This window comes from Cucumis sativus, unplaced genomic scaffold, assembly GCF_000004075.3.
Source record: "Cucumis sativus cultivar 9930 unplaced genomic scaffold, Cucumber_9930_V3 scaffold40, whole genome shotgun sequence".
In the NCBI taxonomy this organism is placed as follows: Eukaryota; Viridiplantae; Streptophyta; class Magnoliopsida; order Cucurbitales; family Cucurbitaceae; genus Cucumis; species Cucumis sativus.
Window position 1 is genome coordinate 1 of NW_022279548.1, and position 18,839 is coordinate 18,839.

Genomic DNA, 18,839 nt, shown 5'->3' on the forward strand with positions numbered 1-18,839 from the left:
TCAAATTCTAACGGAGACGGATCGGTGCACAAATAACGAACAATTCAGATCTAAACATACATGGCGTGACAGAACTGGAGTGACTCGGGCTAACGGTTATGCGACGATAGGAAAAAATTTGCTTGACGTTCGGTGTAGGTGGAAGACGGTGGTGAAGTTGATTGGAGAAGGAAAAGAGAAGGAAGAAAAGAGAGATTATGCATACACTGTGAGAAGCACACAAAAAAATTGAAAATAAATTGAAAAGAAGAGAGAGATAAGTCTGAGGGAGAAATATTCATTTCCTTTTCAAAGTGAATTGCAAAGAAATTTTCTCAAATTGAAAAGAAAGGAGAAATATACAAAGTCAGCCACCGCTTCTTCTCCCTTCAGTTTGCAGTTTTCGTCTCCCTCTCTTCTATTATTAAAATAAATAAATAAAATATCACAACCCGACTTAACACAAACTATTTACTCCAACTTTTTAAACTACAAATTTAATTTCTCAACTTTTAAACTATTTTAAACTTACAAATCTACTTTATTCATTTCTTCAGATTTATATCTAACAAATAAAAAAAAATCAAAATTTATAGACACTTAAAACATAAAATTGAAAGACCTATTAAACAATTGAAAGGTTTAAGAGGTAACTAGACAAACTTTAAAAGTTCTAAGGGAAAGAATCTTTTGTTTAACTATTACAGTAATTAATTTTGAAAATATGTTATTTTAAAAAAACTACAAGTGTTTGACAACTCTTTGAAAGCTATTGAAATACTCTCAAATTGTATTTTAAGCAATTTTAATAAAAAGAAAGTCTACATAAAAAAATTACCCTTTTTAAAGGAACATTTTTTCTCTAATCACTCCAATGGAACTCAAACACGTACTTCAAGTTAATTCTGGTATCCAAGAATCAGTCTCATCCAACATAAACAAGAACATTCAACTTGATAGAACTTCATTACCTCATTTTTACAATTCCCAAAGTTACTAAATGAAGGACCATTCCTAAAACATACTTACATCCAACTTTCTCCATGAATAAACTTATCGTCTTTTATGTACTGATGAATATAGAGATGGAGCGATCAGAGTTTGTTTATGTACCAAATTAGAGTGAGTTGAGAAAAGAGTGGATTTACACAAGGACGAAATGGCTGGCTGCTGCTTGTTCAAAACTGAAAGTTAGGGTGACCTTGTTTCTCATAGGGACTCAGCAAATTGAGGGGCCTCCAGGTCAACTTCTGGTCTCATTATACATGCCATTAGCCATTCAACGTTGAAAGTCCATATCCCTTTTTGTACGGCCACCAAGGCTTCCTCCACGTCTTCCTCACAAGCCACAAAGATCGTCTTCCATACGTTGTTTACTTTATCTAGCTCATGAATCACCTAAATTTTCAAGCATAATGAATTTGCCAAATGAGAGAAAAAATTATGTATATACTACAAGGAAATTGCAAGAATTCACCCTATCAAAAAATATTAAACAAATTCTTGTTCTAGTCCCTAAAATTTTCCATCTTTTCCCAACTTTCAAAATGATTCCTATGAGATATATTCCAATCACATATAGCAGAAATGACCGATGAGTATTGGATAAATGAATATTAGTTGATAAAATAATTTACAAAATACTAAAATCGTTAGTTGGCTACGTTTTGGAAGCTCGATGATTAAAATGGATGTTTTGAAAGTTCTAAGGCTAAAATGGAATTTAAATCAACATAATAGTAAGTTCAAGATCAAAGACAAGCTAAACAATAAAATGTTGCAAGCAGAAAACAATCTAATCATAATTAGAAACATGAATGTATGTATTTGTAAACCAAATCACAAAAAATAACTCCAAATTTCGATCTAGAGACAATTAAAAACTTGAACAAATTTGATAATTAAAGAAACACGGAGATGGCCATATGACCCCTTGTGCATAGACTTTTTACATTACATGCTCAATTCCTAGGATCAAAACAAACATAAATATTAAAGACTTAAGAAGCACATACACTCTAGTTTGGCTAGTGTATCAATAAACAATATGTATGGAACACTCGGAGAACACGTGTTGAACACTAGTTAGTACAGTAGATGTGTTAGACAACAAGTATTCCAATGCAATAAAGGTCAAGATTGGTCACACACACATATTAAACTCTTGGCTTTGAATAAGTTTTGAGTGAAGGACAAGCTTATTTTTAAGCATATAAATACATAAACTTATTGACTTTGAATTTCTATATAAATATGATACATACTTTTTAAATTATATATATTAAAACTGTGTTCTAGCACTATCCTATATTTTTTAGAAAAAAATGACACGTCACCATGTCTATGATTTATTGACCCATGTCTAGAATTCGTATACGTGCTTGTTTGTTGAGAACTTCACGTCTTCATTAGATGGGAGGATAGCCATATTATAGTGGTTGTATATGTAATATAGAGAACCAAACCTAGTACTCGAGATTTGTACAATAACAGAGAACTTACATTTCCACCGGTTGACTTGACTATCAGGGATAGAGTTTTAGGTGGTGGTTGAGCGTGAGCTGATATGCAAACATCATACCCTTCAAATAAAGCTCAAGAACATGCTTTTGCCCTGAGAACTGCAGCTTTTAGGCTGGCTCGATACTTCGATATGTAGTCATCATCATTTAGTATGTAAGGCAACTCGTCTGCAGATCAATAAGGAATTAATCAATCACAAAAATTAGGTAGGATGAAAAACATAAGTGGAAGAAAATACATTACGCTTTGATACTAGCAAGCCATTCGAACTTACCAACAAATCTGCCTTCCCGTTAGGTTTCCTTTAACCAACTGGAGGAGAAAATCCAAGCTCTGAGTAATTTGCAATTAATTTGCAATTATGAGCAAGGGCACACTGACACACTTGAAGCCACATGGTAATGCATATGCTCGATAATCATTGAGAACATTAACAGGAGAAAATAAAGTTAAGAACAGTAGCTTGAAGAACAAAAAACATTCTACAACATAAAATCTTCAAAAACACATTGCTTAAAATCAAGTTTACTAATATAAAAGGTAAGATATTACGTTCCACTCTCCACACTACTGAAGTTCAACATTTCACATGAAAGAAATGAAATACTACTCTCAAATATAACTGAAAAAAGCATAAATGGGTAAAGAAAAAGCATAGAGAAATGCAAAAGAATCCTTGGCTTTGATATATTGAAAGGTAAAGAATATCAACCATAGATGCCCGGGAGAAGAACTCCTACAAATACACACTTAACGCAGATTATCATTCGCTAACATGAGACCTTCTAGAGGAATTCTGTTAGGATACTTCCAAACAAGAACAAGATCTTAATTTATTATAATGAACTATAAGAAAATACAAGATAAAACCAAGTATAAGGCACTTGGAACCTCCCTCTTGAGTACTCTCACCCAAGCCCTAGATCACTCCCCAGAATTCTCCCCTCACTTACCCTCCCTCCATTTATAATAAGATGTAACCACACTTACATAATAACTACTAGTAACTTTCTAAATATCTAATTACCCTTATACCCCTAACCTTATAATAATCTAAGTATCTAACATTACCCGATCCTTCAAAACACCTTGTCCTCAAGGTGTGCTTACAAACATGATCAAGGCCCCTTTCTCTTTTTTTCTCTTTTTAATTGCAAACAATCCCCAGCATTCTGCTCTTCAATGTTGAAAAAGAAATCCTCCCCTTCGGCTTTGAAAAACTCTTGATTCCAATAAGGTCCATTGACTTCAGCCCACAAAGCAGCCCAATGTACTTGAATTTTCCTTTTCCAAAACACATTGTCTTAGTTAACCCTTTGCATATCACCAACAAGTGTTTAATTTTCAAACTCTTCATCTCTAGTGGGCTCGGCCATAATCAAAGTGTTGCGTCAAGACCAAAATCATATTGCCGCCGGTTTCATTCCTAGGACCCACCTACATACACGTTTTTCTTCCCTCCTATTTTTGGAACTCTCCACCCACTTCATCTACAAAATGATGTGCCCCCAATGTTTTATTTAGAATAAGTTGAAGCTCATTTAGAGTAAGTTGAAGCCCACTTGAAATAGTAAAACCCAAGATTGTTACTTTTGTCCTAATCCTCTTTCCTACCAATTTCTACCACGTCATTGTCACCATCATGTGTGCAGCAACTTCTTCCTCGTCACGTGATTCACCCCTATTCCAGACCACCTTCTCGAGCCTCTGTAGACCGGTAACTGTCGGCTTCTTCTTTCTCCATTGCAACCAGCCATTTTGTGTTTCTTTGAGCAACAAATTTTTCTCCACTCGCGTCTTCATTTCGAGCCTCACAGGTAATCCTCGTCGACCTTCCTCTATAGTTTCTTCTTGGTCACTCTTTGCCATCCTCTTCACCTTCGTTGTATAACCGTTGCAATCGCGTTTTCCTCGATTCTTCTATGGATTTAGCAACTTCTTGGAATCCATCGATTTATGGACCTGAAGATTCCAATCCGTTCTAAATAAACACAATCCAGATCAGTGCCACTGAACACAGGCATTTCAACCTTCTTGAATTTGCTATGATCGTTCGAGTTTTCATCCCTTTTAAAGTTGTTTGTTTTACCTTCTACCTTGATTTCCTTCAATGTCTTACCTCCACCTTCGATGATACTCTCAATCGTTGGTCCTTTGCTCGACGATCCTTCCATTCTTCCGGAGATTTTCGAATTATCCTTCTGCTATTCCTTCGATGCATTTAGCAACCGTTCTTGTTTTTCCAACTAGATGACCAGTCTTTCGATGCTTTCTGGCAAGGATAACAAGTTTTATTCAATTGCCAGCAACTTGTGTAACTCCACTTGTATCCCCGAGATTTCCTTATCAGAGGTCTCCAACTTCTCTTCGATCCGTTTTTGTGCTGCTCTATCGTTCTCCCAAGTTAAAACGCTCTGATACCAATTTGTTAAGATACTGTAAATATACGGCAAGTGTATCTTACTTTATTGAATTACCTCAACGAATTACAGTATAGAGAATAAAAAATCACTCACATCTACTTCCTAAAGGCACACTCCAGTGAGGATCACAACAAAGAACAAGAAAAACTAAGAACAAACCGCAACCATGAAAATGACCAAAACAAACAATAAAAAGAACTTGACTTGGACCCTCTACTTCTCCCGAGCACGAAAGACGGCAGCCTCTACTTCTTTGGAATATTTTGTCCCCTTTCTCCCTCCTCTTTCCTCCCTTTTATTTTGCTTTACTAACAAACTAATGGGAAAGATCTCCTCCGATATTTTCTCCTCCTATAATCTCTCCTATATTTCGTGTGGGTCAATATTACCCTTTTTAATTCTTCTACTGTATTTAAATAATATTGGAGACATATACTTCCTAACAAGAACAAGATCTGAATTTATTATAATGTAACTATAAGAAAATACAAGATAAAACCAAGTATAAAGCACTTGGAACCCTCCCTCTTGAGTACTCTCACCCAAGCCTTATATCACTCCCCAAAATTCTCCCAACTTACCCTCCCTCCATTTATAATAACATGTAACCACCCTAGTTACCACACTTACATAATAACTACTAGTAACCACACTTACACAATAACTACTAGTAACTTCCTAAATATCTAATTACCCTTATACCCCAACCCTATACTAATCTAGGTATCTAACAAATTCCATAACATAATGTATTAGGGGAAGAAGGAAATCGAGGATAAAAACACTAGCTAGCCAACAAATATCTTTCATTAGTGAGCTTGAGCCATTTTACACGTAAAATGGGAAAAGTAAGCCTGAAACCCAAATTAGCCTAATGGTTGTCTTAACAACCACTACCCACCATCACGATAGAAACAACTGAGAAGGAAGAGCATGATACAATCCAACTCAAACATAAGAATTGATTTTGATGTTTAATTAAAAGTAAACAGGCAGTAGAATAAGAAACTATGCCCTTTTAGATCTAGAAGGTTCACAACAATTTCCAGCCTAAGCACAACTACGAGGCAATGGAAGAATAACGACAAAGGCCTTGTGTGCATGGAATCGCTAACTTTTGTGCAAATGAGATGATTATCGGTATTCAAAGGCCAAAAGGATACATAGAAGAGTGTTCGTCTAAGGTTGCAAGACTAACCCTGAAAAGAGAGCAATACAAAAATTTAGAGTTTTCCGCAAATTTCCTGTAATGACATGAGTGCTTGTACTCCCATCAGCAGTGAGAGAACCACCAAGCTCCTCAATCATCTGAATCAGAAAACAACTGCACATTAGAGCAGTCACAATTTGGAATAAATAGAACTTTTTATTGTTAGAATCTTAGAATATTTATGAAAAGTTTATGGGAATATTTTTCTTAATTCCTAAATATTTTCCTTTTTTATTCCTCTGTATATTCTATTTATTCTCCCTTGTACCTATTGTATTTTTCATCAAAAAATAATAAGAAGAAAAATATAGTGGTTTTTCTCCTGGTACACAGGTTTCCACATAAAGTTCTGTGTTTATTTGTCTCCCTTTCAATATGGTATCTGAGCAGGTGGTCCAAGAAGGTCTTGTGTTCAAGCCTCGCATTGTCGTTTCCTCCCCAATTAAAATCCATTTCCAGTTGTTGGGCCTTTCAAATATTTCAAGCCCACAAGTGAGGAGAGTGTTGGTGATATATAATTGAATTTTCTTTCTTTTTTTAAAAAAGGATACGAGTCTCACTATTATTAATATAAAGAAAGAGACAAAGCTCAATGTACATGAGGATTATACAAAGAGCAAAAGGGGAGAGGGAAGATCAACAGGCGCATCCGGGCATCTCAAACTAGGTTGACACCCCCTTAGTGCCCTCAAAACATCCAAAAAGCGACAACACAAGATCAAAACAAAAAGCCACAAAAACAAAGACAAACAAAATGATAAAAAGAATCTTTCCAAAGCAAAATCATAATCCAAGGCAGCATGCTGAGAACAAAGAAGAATAAGCCTTGATTGGTTGAGCAAAAACTGTTTGAAGCAGAGGGTTGATCCGAAAGTTCTGATCATCACAATATCCTACGTCGAAGATCTTCTTTTGCATTACATTTTCTAAAATTTCCAATCCACTCTGTTAAAGGCCTTTTCAAGGTCTAATTTAATGATCCATCTTTTCTTTTTTCGGATACTATAGACCTCCACAGTTTCTTTTGCTATTAAAATAGGATCCAATATTTGGCACTCTTCCAGAAAGCCACATTGTAATGGAGAAGTATGTTAGGATTCTAACAATAAAACACAAAATATCCTAACCAAATGGCTAAACAGAGGCAGCACTCTGTAATTCTTTATTTATGTAAAAGCCAAAACACATTCAACTGTAGTAGATATGAAAAATAAAGGATGAACAACATAGAAAACTTACCCAGCTCCTTTATACGGGGCTGGATACCCTCAGGCTACAACAGCCTTTACTCTCCTTGAAATAACCAAAAAAGACCTAGCCTCCCCTACCCCAACATTACATATTTATACCTCTCTCTCTCATCCCTCCTGGCGGGCCCCACCTGCACGATCCTCTCCCATTATTCTCTCATCATTGGTTGCTAAGGAATTTCCCTTTCTACCGTTCCTTTTATAGGTATAGATAATAGGAGGTCTTACAAAGTAATACCTGGCCTGACTTTCTTTAATCTTTCTGCGAGAACCTTTCCAAACAACTTATAAATTAATGTTGAAACAACTTATAAGCCACACTGTAATGACATTCCTTCTCTTGACCGAACTTCAATAATCGACAACTTATATTTATCCACATAATCAGCAAAACTCTTAATCTGCCACTAGCTTCAAACAAAGACCCAGCCAATTCCTTTTAAACTCCATAGTGCCTTTATAATACAACTGGCAATCTCTTCTCTTTTGGTCTCCGGAATCAATGCTCTATCTGGATTAGCTTTCTTCAAAAGATTTTTAATAGCCAATTGTTTCGAATGGCCCATGAATCCTCTAGTGTTCCATGATATAATCTCCATCTTTGCTACCTCTGCCTTATATCAATTCAATTTCACATGCTGCCAAGAAAGGAACCAACTCTTGAGGGGGAAGGATACTTGCTGACCTGCACAAAATTTCTTTTTATGGGGAGGAAAACAATTTAATAAAATCTGGACCAAGAGAGTCAATGTCCTCTTGTTTCTCTGTCTCTGATTGAATTATTTCTTCCTCAACTGGTTCAAATTCTGCACTACTACTAAACTGGTGACTGATTCAACTTCCATGAATTCATCTTCTAGGTTCTCAACTTTTTTGAGACAAGAAGTATCTTGCACAAAATTAAAGAATGAACCAAAAAGTTTGGAGGAGGATTGAGAAAATTTATTACTTAAGGAGGAAGGCAGTACTGACCTTTTGCCAACTGAATTTGGAATTTGTATCTTCACACAACTTTCCTCTAATAAATCAGAATTAGCCAAGCTCATCCAAATGTTGCGAAAAGAAGTTCTCCCTTTGGTATAGGTCTTGAGGTGCTCATAAATTTTTTGGCATGTATTGGAATAGCTTTCATTGCAGAGGATATTTTAGTCTTGGGAGAGGCTGGTAATTTTGGTTGAGAACTGAAAACAGGAGATGGCCAGCAAGTGAAGTTCCTTGATGGAGGAGAGGACTCTGATTCTTCCTCCAATTCGTCAGAATACCAAAAGCCATTGGTATTCTGATTAATAAAATTCTTGGGGCCTACCATCTGTGTGTCAGATTTTAAAATGTCTGCAGATACATTAAGTTTGAAAAAATCTGGTTGGGGAGGGCTAGGTGAGCTATTTTTTGAGATAATAAAATACCGGCTGGCTGCCTTTTCTACTTTCAAGGTCTGTTTTTCTCTCTTTTCTGTTGAAGTCTTTTCCCTTCTAAATGTGAATTTTGCCTTCTGAAAATTATTTTTTCCGGCGAGGATTCAAGGTCTGAAACTCTTTCCGGTCGAACAAGGTTTTCTTCTTCATCATCCAACTTCCTAAGTGCTTCGAAAGGATTTCTTGAGATGGATGGGGCATTCTGTTTGAGAAAATTCAGGTATCTGGGAGACCATCACTTTGGAGCCCTTCATCTAAAATCACTGAATTTATTCTACATAAATCAATAGGATTGGAAAAATCACTTTGAAATAGATCAGATTGGATTATTACAGGAGCTTCTAAGGGTTCAAAATCCCCAAAATTAAGGGAAAATTTTCCTCAGTTCTCACTCTTTAATTCTATAGTTGCTGGTAAAAATCCGCAAAGATTTTTCCAAACTTTAATTCTTGCTTCAGAGAACTTGATCAGATTGAGTGTTTCTAAGATTATACTTTCTAGTCCACCAAAGTAGCTTAAGCTTAAGGCTATAATTGAATTTTCTTTCAACCACCAGCTTAAACTTTTTGGTGAATCGGTGGTTTAATATTTATATTAATATTTTATAAAAAAGTATACAGCTAATGCCATATAAAATAAATAAAGAAATACTATAAAATCTACATCCATAAAATATGCATGTGAACACATATCAGAAGATGGATATTCGTAAGTTAGAAAGACCGATAACAAAATGTCATAATTAAACAACATCATTAATATTATGGGTAGTTTCAAGCTTCATTTGTCTATTCTAGGTAGGGATATTGAATAACTCTTAAAAATAATATAAAGATTGAATCCCTAAACTTCATGTGCTTGCTAGTATACAACCTAAAAGTTCAACAGTTAAAGAAACTGATTAATCATTTTTGGCAGGATGTCAGATTCGCCTTTCGAAATCCTACATGAGTAGAGCCAGCCAAATAAGCCAAGCCTCTTAAGGAATATGGAGAAGTTCAATGACTGGGTATGTATATGATAAGCCTTAACCTCAATTTTATTTGTCAATAATGGAGGGAAGGAATCAAAAGCTTCTCTAGCTCTCCCAATTATTCTAAGAAACCTAATACAAGGTATGTCAAAACATACCCTCCCCAAACAATCATAATAGCATTTATATGAAAGCATAAAAGACTCATGGCCCCCTTAACTAGCAACATTCAGACCAACAAATACAGCTTCCCATCCTCCTCTCCTGAATCCTTTCTTGTGCCTACGGGTGTACACCTTCACTACCATGGGCCTATCAGTATTTAGAGATCGTAGAGGCTGTATGAGCCAAGGAGCTGGAAGAGTAGGATTAGGGAAGTGTGGAGTTTTCCGCTCTTTGTTTGGCCAAAAGTGTTTGTGGACTCCCGACAAGAAAATTTCAATTTTATGCCTTATTGACTTCGTATGTCCTAGGCCCTAAGAGTTCAAAACTTTCTAGATTTCACAACTTCTTGGACCACTCCTTGTGCCAAACACCCCTTTAAAGAATACTAAGCCAAGGATATAAAACTTCAATACCATCAATAGAAAATCTCATAAAAGAAACATGAATGATGAATATTTTAGAAGACTATAAATTGGTACCGTACCTTCATGAGCTGAGTTTTCTTAGTTTCGTCTGCAATGTTCATCAGCATAATTTTAAATGATTTTCCTAATGTGTTCTCTTCAGAATTGAGGTCCTCTGATGCCACATTTACACTTCCAAATTCTTGACAGAATTTTGTGTACACTGATTGGTTGGATTTTTAGGATAAATACTTGATAAAATCTCATGCTTTGAATTGGCTAAAGAGCATCCTGGAGAGCAGGTATCGTATACATCACTTTTAGGATCAAGATTTTTGTTAGAGTGGGAATGGAAATGGTCCAGATTGACTCCTTTTACTTTCTTTGACTTCAGGGAAGAAAGTAATGCTTCCCAAACTCTCTTTGCGCTATGTTTAGAGCAAGAACAATGTGTCTCATCCAAATTACCAAGAGTATTGGATAATTTTTCAATACTAGTTGTCGTGTTGTTCTCTATTTCTGCAAAAGAAAGCAAACCGTTATGAGATAATTAAGCAACATATGGAGAATAATTTAAATTGTACTATCTTGTGGAACAAAACCTGAATTACACATACCCTGAATTTCATTTTCTTCTCCAAGGGGCACTAAAGTTACAAACTCGTCATGTTGAAAATTCAAATTTTGAATGGTATGCTGATCAGTTGCATTTGAAACGTTGCAACCTCGATTGGCAACACTGATTCTTGCAGCATACGGGGCTTCAGGCTTTAATAGAGAAAGTAACTTTGGAAAGTTAGTCGAACACATTGAAATTCCCTGAATGTGCGAAATCCATGGATTTTATTACACATCCCAAAGGTGAACGACTTTGAGGCATCTTGGTTATAATCAATTGGTTCTCGAAGTACGCCACCTTCATCCCCACTACAAAACTATGTTCTGTCGAGCTGATAGCACACTTGTTCTTTAAGAACGTCTTGAAGTTATGGAGAGTTCCATCAAGCATTGTGAGTGACAGGGATGGTAGATTCATTGGTACTCTCTAGACCAACTATTCGCCTTCTTGGGACACGCCTAAATATATCCTTAAGCTGCCATCCTCAGACGAATGGCCAAACTGAAGGATTCAATTGTATGCTTAAGGAATATCTACGACATTTTGTTGATTCTGGACAAAAGAATTGGGCCTAGTTGATGGATGTGGCTCAATTTTGTTTTAATGCACAAACTAGTCTATCCACAAGAACGAGTCCTTTCGAAATCTTGAGTGGAAGACAACCTATACTGCCTCATATTGTTGATCATCCTTATGCCGGAAAAAATCCTCAAGCTCATAACTTTACGAAAAAGTGGGAGAAGACTACGAACATCGCTCGAGCATACTAAGAGAAAGTCTCGAAGCGTATGATAAGAAGCATCATCCTCTCAAGTTTTGAGCGGAAGACCAACTCTTCATAGAGTTTAAAGCAAAGCAAATTTGATTTAGAGGACATCAACATCAGCATCTCACCAGAAAATACGAAGGGCCTGTTGAAGTTCTGAAGAAAATTGGAAATGCATCCTATAGGGTATCGTTGCCTGCATGGATAAAAAATCATCTAGTAGCTCATGTGAGCAACTTGAAACCTTACCATCAAGATCCAGATGACCAGTAGTGCAACAATGGTGTATGGTCATCTAGTGACCTAAAGCAGAAAGACGATAAAGAAATGGAAGAAATCCTTCCTAAGAGAGTGAGGAAGGGTATACCCATGAAGAAGATACATGAATTCCTACTGAAGTGAAAGAACCTCCATGTGGAAGAAACACGTTAGGAATGTGCTGAAGACCTTGGAGCGTGAAAGAAGAAGATCGAGGAATTCTAGCTTCGCCAGTCGACAGGGACGTCAATTGTTTAAGTGGGGGAGAATGTAACAAGCATGCTTGTCCAAGGCGCTGTTTACTTATGGCCGCATGCCCAAACACCCCAATTTACATTGTTTTTATGTTTTGTATTTAGTTTTACTTTTTGCTTTCCTTTTTATGTCATAAACCTTGGGTGTGACTTGGCTTTTTCTTATGCAAGCCTACCAGAACTAAAAAAGTCTAAAATGTACTATAGATGGGACATAGTAGTTGAATTCCTGCCCAAGCCTTGTTGCACTCTTCGCAATCAAAGTTTTTCTTTGCAATTGACAGTCTTCAATGCTTGCTTTAACGATATTTTCATTGAATTTCTTTCTCCTCACGTTTTATAAAACATTTTCTTAAGAACGTGAAGAGAGGCTACATCGTATCATGTGTTTGTCCGTGGTTTCTGGATTTTGATCAGCTAACTTGTTGTCTACGTAAAACAAGTGCAACATAATCGCTCCTCTCGTGTTTGAAAGCTCGCGATTGTGACACAAGAAATGCACTAGCCAAGAATGCACACGAGGAGGGCTACACGAAATGCCAAGCACGCAACCATGTGAGGTTCACAATGTGCTTGTGTGTGAGGTTAGCACGCGGGCATGCCCAACACGCGTGAAAAGCCTCTTGTGAGATTCACACACAGTAGTCAGCGCCCAACCAAGGCCCTACTACCCACCCATTCGTGCCAGGCAGTGTCATATTGCGTGTTGAGCTATTTTTGGTAATTTTTTGTGTTTTTTAAGTATACTTTTGATATTTTATTGGCAAAAGATAATTAATTGTACTATTTTACCATTATTTCAGGACATGAGAAGATCATACAAATTTATAAACCAAGGATTTGAGCTTGTATCTATGAGTGGAAAATGTTTTATTTAAAGTGATTTCAAGCATGTTCTTAAGTCATGATTTATGACGGATTTATGATAAAATGTTTAAGTTATGTTATGAAAAGTCTTTCAAGGGTGTTATTGTTTAAAGGTATTTATTCAAGCATATTGTTTACTCTTCAAAATGCATAATATTCAAAATGTTTTCCCACTTTCTAGGTAGAGATCGTGTCCTCTAAGCCTAACTTGCTACTACCTGTCTACTAAAGGATTTCATTTTGTTATCATATGTGTCCTGTTATTTTGTACTAATGATAAATTAGTCTTTTGTGCTATCAGACTTAGGCTTTTGGGAAGGTTTAATAAGGTTTTGTTCTAGATAAATAAGATTACGTTTTTTCTATGTAAAACTTGTCTAAGGTTGTTAAATGAAAAAGGTTTAGCCCAATTGGTTTTAGTAAAATTTATGTGTTATGTTTCCGCTGTTGTTTAGAGTTTAAAGGTTCAGGCTAATGGTTAAATGGTGTCGTTCTTGACGTGGGTGCTATCGATTGGCTTCACGCCATATCTCGAGCCACGCAAGTAGGTTCTCGTGGTGGGGTGTGATAGCCTAAGTTGGCTTATTAACGGTTAAAATGTAAACATGTCCATAACAAAATAGTCGGGCGAGGCCCATGTGGACCGACTGGTAAAGGTTGAAGAGCAAATGCTCTACCTAATGAAAGTTCCTAACTCAATTCTCTTCTTGGAAACCCGCCTTGAAGAAATTTTTTAGAAAGCTGATGCTATTAATTAAACCACCACCCAAAATCTTAAGCTAGTGATTAAAAGTAAATTTAATTATATATCACTAACAATCCCCCACTTATGGGTTCAAAATATCTAAAAGGTCCAACAAGTGAAAATCAATTTTAATTGGGAAGGAAACACCAATACAAGGTGTAACGACCCAACTTTTCCAAATAAGTCGAAGTCATTAATTTCAAATAAAGACCTGAGTTTACGCAAAATCTCAATCTCAAATAATTTCAAAGTCTCAAAGAAAACAAAAATTTATATTTGGGCCCTGTTTAAAATAGCCAACACTTTCAAGAAAAGTTTACTAATTCGTGAATACAGTTCAACTATAAAATTTTCTAAACAATCTCAAGTACTAAAACAAAACATGAGAAACAAAACATTAAGTGGAAGCAAATTAAAATATCCCCTATGGCAATCACGCTTCCTTCCTGCCCCTCGCCGGTTTGTCGCCTTTATTACCTTTGCCTGAAAAAATTAAACATAAGGAGGGTGAGTATAAAATACCCAGTAAGAAACCCTCTACTGGTCCCATCAGGGGAAAATAAATTGTTAACATTCTATTGGGACACCCTGTACAGTCGCAGGGCAATGGTTCACGGCAAGGCAAAAATGAGCCCAATGGTTCACGGCAAGGCAAAAATGACAATCAAGAACGAATCAAACGGCTGTAAATAGAGCAACACTGAATGTGAATCAACCGGAAAAGAAAATCGGCTTCAAATCGTAACTCCGTCTTCCAACGAGCAGAAGAACGACGACTTGATAGGGGACACGCAATTTAGGAAGAGATCGGCTACCGGTGGGGACACGGCGTTGCAGATCTGGACAACGGCGCGGAGACAAAGGTTGCGCGGTGCTGGGCAGAGGGTCACACGTGACTGGGCGGAGGGTCACGCGGTGCTGGGCAGAGGGTCACACGACGCTGGGCAGAAAACAGAGGAGAAAGGAGAGGGGAGACAGCCGGCGGTTACAGGTTCACGCGACGGCCTTGGCTTCGACGGACGGAAGGGAAGAGAGGGAGATGATCGGCGGCTGCGACAAATAGAAGAAGAAAAAGGAAAGAGGTGGGCGGCTGCTAGGGTGAACGGAGAAGAAGAAAGAGATGGAGGACGCACGGGAGGAAGAAGGAAGGGAAAAATTCTTTTTCTTTTCTTTTATTTATTTTAAATAATAAAAACTAAAATATAAATAAATATATATATATAATTATATTATCACATTTTCAAATCTTCTTTCTCCCCCTTCAACATATTTTCTTAAAAAAATAAATCTTGTACAAATCGAAAAATTTTCTTAAAATAAATTACCTTCGAGATTGGGACGTTACACAAGGACTTGAACATAGGACCTTTCGGACCACCTGCTCTGATACCATATTAAACCCCAAATTCACCCAAAAGCTTAAGCTAGTGGTTGAAGGTAAATTTAATTATATATTACCAAAGTATGAGGTTTCATCACAATACCAATTGGCAATGAGAGGAGTAGCTCATCTATTTTATAAGGAGTCTAAGTTTCCTTGGTTTTTCAATTGTGGGAACATGCCCCTTCAAGTATGAGGTTTCATCACAATACCAATTCTTGCCTCTTTGGTTTCACCTATCTTGAACCAAATATCCGTTTAGGCTTAATGAGCTCTAATACCATATTGAAAGCAATATATACGAAACCAAAGCTTACGTGAAAACGCAAGAATCGAAAGAAAAGCATTGTGTTTGTAGAGGCACAATTAGTTGTTTAATATATATCACTAACACTATTGCTGCAATGATCGATCATCTCGATGGATTACCCATTTAAGAGTTGTTGACAAGAGTTGACACTCTAGAATCAAAAGTTGTAAGAACTAGATGTTGTAATTTATGTCCTAAAACTCGTTGTAATCATAATCTATTCAATTAAGTCGTTATTGATACTATAATCTTAAAGCCAATAAACTAAGGACCCGAGTTATTATTAAGTAAACTTGAACTTTATGTAGAGACATAAAAGTTCATCAAGTTTAAGTATAGAGCCTAAATAGTATAGATTGTACGAATACAGTTAGGCACCTTATTCCAGGACACAATGAATGCAGTCTGCTTTGTATTTAGTATAAACGATGTGATCCTAAATCCTAGAGACATGAAAGTGTGGACATCCTATGTAAAGAGTTTACAAAAGACTAGAACCATGAAATAGTCACTTTTCTTTATGCCTTGTATTTAGTTTAGTCTATTGCTTTCCTTTTTATGTCATAGACCTAGGGTGTGAGGTGTCACACATTTTCATTTGCAAATATGTCAAAGCTCAAAAAGTCTAAACTATACTATAGGAGAGACCCAATAGTTGAATCCCCAACCATGTCTTATCGTATTCTTTATAATTAAATTTTTATTTGCAATTGAAAGTCTTCAACGCATTCTTTAATGATGTTTTTAATGATATTCTCTCTCACATTTTATAAAACAATTTTTTCAAGAACGAGAAGGGAGGTTATATCATATCGTGAGTTTGTTTGTGATTTTCGGATTTTACATGCCTGACTTATTGACTGAGCAAAACAAGTGTTCTACAATTGTCCGTTCCATGTTTGAAAGATTGCGATTGTGGTACGCAGAGTGTCACAAGTGTGCTTGTCCAAGGCATTATTTGCCTATGGTCGTATGCTCGTATATCCTCAAACCACTTTATCTTTATGCTTTGTACTTAGTTTAGTCAACTGCTTTCCTTTTGTTGTCACCGACCTAAGGTGCGTCGTTTCGCAATTTTCATATGCAATGTTGTCAATGCTAAAAAAGTTTAAGATGTATTGTAGGGGAGGCATGGTAGTTGAATCCCCAACTAAGCCCTATTGTGATTTTTGCAAATCTAAGCTTTATTTGTAATTGACAATATTCAATTTTTTCTTTAAGGATGTTATCAATGTTTTTCTTTATCTCTCACGTTTTATAAAACCAATTTCTCTCAAAAGATGAAGCGAGGCTACATCGTACCACAAGTTTGTCCGCAACTTTCAAATTTCACAAGGTTGCCTTGTTCATCAATTTAGAACAAGTGTTGCACAATCGCCCGTCCCGTATTCGAAAAGTTGCATTTTGTGACAAGTGGTATTAAAGCTTTGTTAGCTCCTTGGCTAAGCGAGATGCAATTATGTCAACAATGAAACAACTATCAAAGTTGCAACCGGAGCGACTGACTGAGATTGAAGAGGAATTCTTGGATATGAAAGAATTGCCAAACGAAGTAAGATTTCTCTAGACCCAACTTGAGATGTTTAAAGAAAAAGTCAGAGAAATAGACGCATTGAATGCCTAAATAGACAAACAACCCATAAATGAATTGGTGCTGAGGGTTGTTTCGTTATAACATAAAACCACCAAAGTAGGTAGTTTTGAACGTGGAAGTAGCTCTTCAAGTTCTATTGCACAAATGGAAGAGCGTGTCGAAGATTTTGACTTTTGACAAGCTCCAACATAATCAGTTATATTTGAAGAAAGAGAAAAGTGTTTTTGCTAAATAGCGTATCAATTTTCTAGGTCACATCATCGAATGTAGAAAGATTTGAATGGACGAACATAAGTTGTAAGCTATTAAGGAGTGGAGAGCCCCCACTTCCGTTTCTAAAAATAGGGTTCACCTACTATCCTCTAGACTCAGTACCGGGAGAAAGAAATAGATGGAAAAAGAAATGGGCTTGGTAATTTTTTTCTATGTAAATAAGAAAAAGAAATCCAATTTGGTACAAGAGCCCAAATTCAATAGTCAGCCCATCAAATGAGGTCAACGACCCTATTTATAAGGATTTTCCATGCAAAATTGCATGTCCATGGAATACTAAAGCCCAACAACTCAAAGCTCTATTTCTAATATGAAATTCGATGGCTATAACACATATACTTGTCAGTTTCTCTCTCTTCTCCCAATTCGAACAATTCGACTTATTCCATCACACTGTTTTAAGTTTATTCCATATGAGCTAGCAAGGGAACCTAATGGACCTATATATCATGGACTCCAATGATTCAAGATTAATTGACAAAATTCTTATAGACTGAGTTAATCAACATTCGTTAACTAACGGGTCATTCATGTATGTATTGGAACGATTCAGAATCACCTCGTTTGTACTAACTACAAAGCGGGCGGCATCCACAATTTCTCTGAAAAAATCTGGGTTACTACAACGTCACCACGATGTACAATTTTCCTGATAAGATGGTACTTACGTTCGATATGTTTTTCCCGTTTACGACTTTTAGGTTCTCTTGAATTTGCAACTGCACCACTGTTATGACAGTATAAAGTGATTGATAGATGCATATTTGGAACGACTTTCAGATCTGTCAAGAATTTTCTTAGCCATAATGCTTCTGTTGTTGCTTCAAAAGTTGCTATGTATTCTCCCTCCATTGTGGAATCAACTATACAAGTTTGTTTTATGCTTCTCCAAACTACTACTCTTCTATTTAGAGTGAATACTAATCCTGATGTAGACTTTCTAGCATCTTGATCAGTTTGAAAATCATAATGAGTGTATCCAGTAAGGATCAAATCTTTTGTACCATACACGAGAATGTAGTGTTTTGTTCTTCAAAGATATTTTTAGAACATTCTTAACAGTTGTCTAGTGATCACGTCCAAGATTGGACTGATACCTACTGACCATCCCTACTAAGTAGCAAATGTCAGATCTAGTACACAACATTGCATATATAACAAACTTCCAACAGCGGAAGCATAGGAAATTTTTCTCATATCCTCAATTTCTTGAGGTGTCTTAGGACATTGTTCCTTTGACAAATGAATTTCGTAGATGTATAATAGCATACCCTTTTTGGAATTCTACATTTTATATCTAGACAACATTTTGTCTATATAAGATGCTTGAGACACGGCTAGTGTTTTGTTCTTGCAGTTCTGTACAATTTGGATCTTAAGAACGTATTGTGCATTTCCCAGAACTTTCATTTGAAATTGCATAGCTAGCC

General features: G+C 36.4%; 1 long non-coding RNA gene across 2 annotated transcripts; it reads right to left on the reverse strand.

Annotated features, from left to right (window-relative positions):
- Window positions 1-857: 857 nt before the first annotated feature.
- On the reverse strand, window positions 858-10,560 carry LOC116405867. 2 transcript variants are annotated; one of them, XR_004218945.1, is made up of 4 exons: window positions 10,423-10,560; window positions 2,777-2,835; window positions 2,482-2,669; window positions 858-1,377 (listed from the first exon to the last, which is right to left on the reverse strand). It is a non-coding gene; the product is annotated as an uncharacterized LOC116405867 (long non-coding RNA). The 2 variants fall into 2 exon arrangements; XR_004218944.1 differs by lacking the exon at window positions 10,423-10,560 and adding an exon at window positions 6,124-6,268.
- Window positions 10,561-18,839: the final 8,279 nt, after the last annotated feature.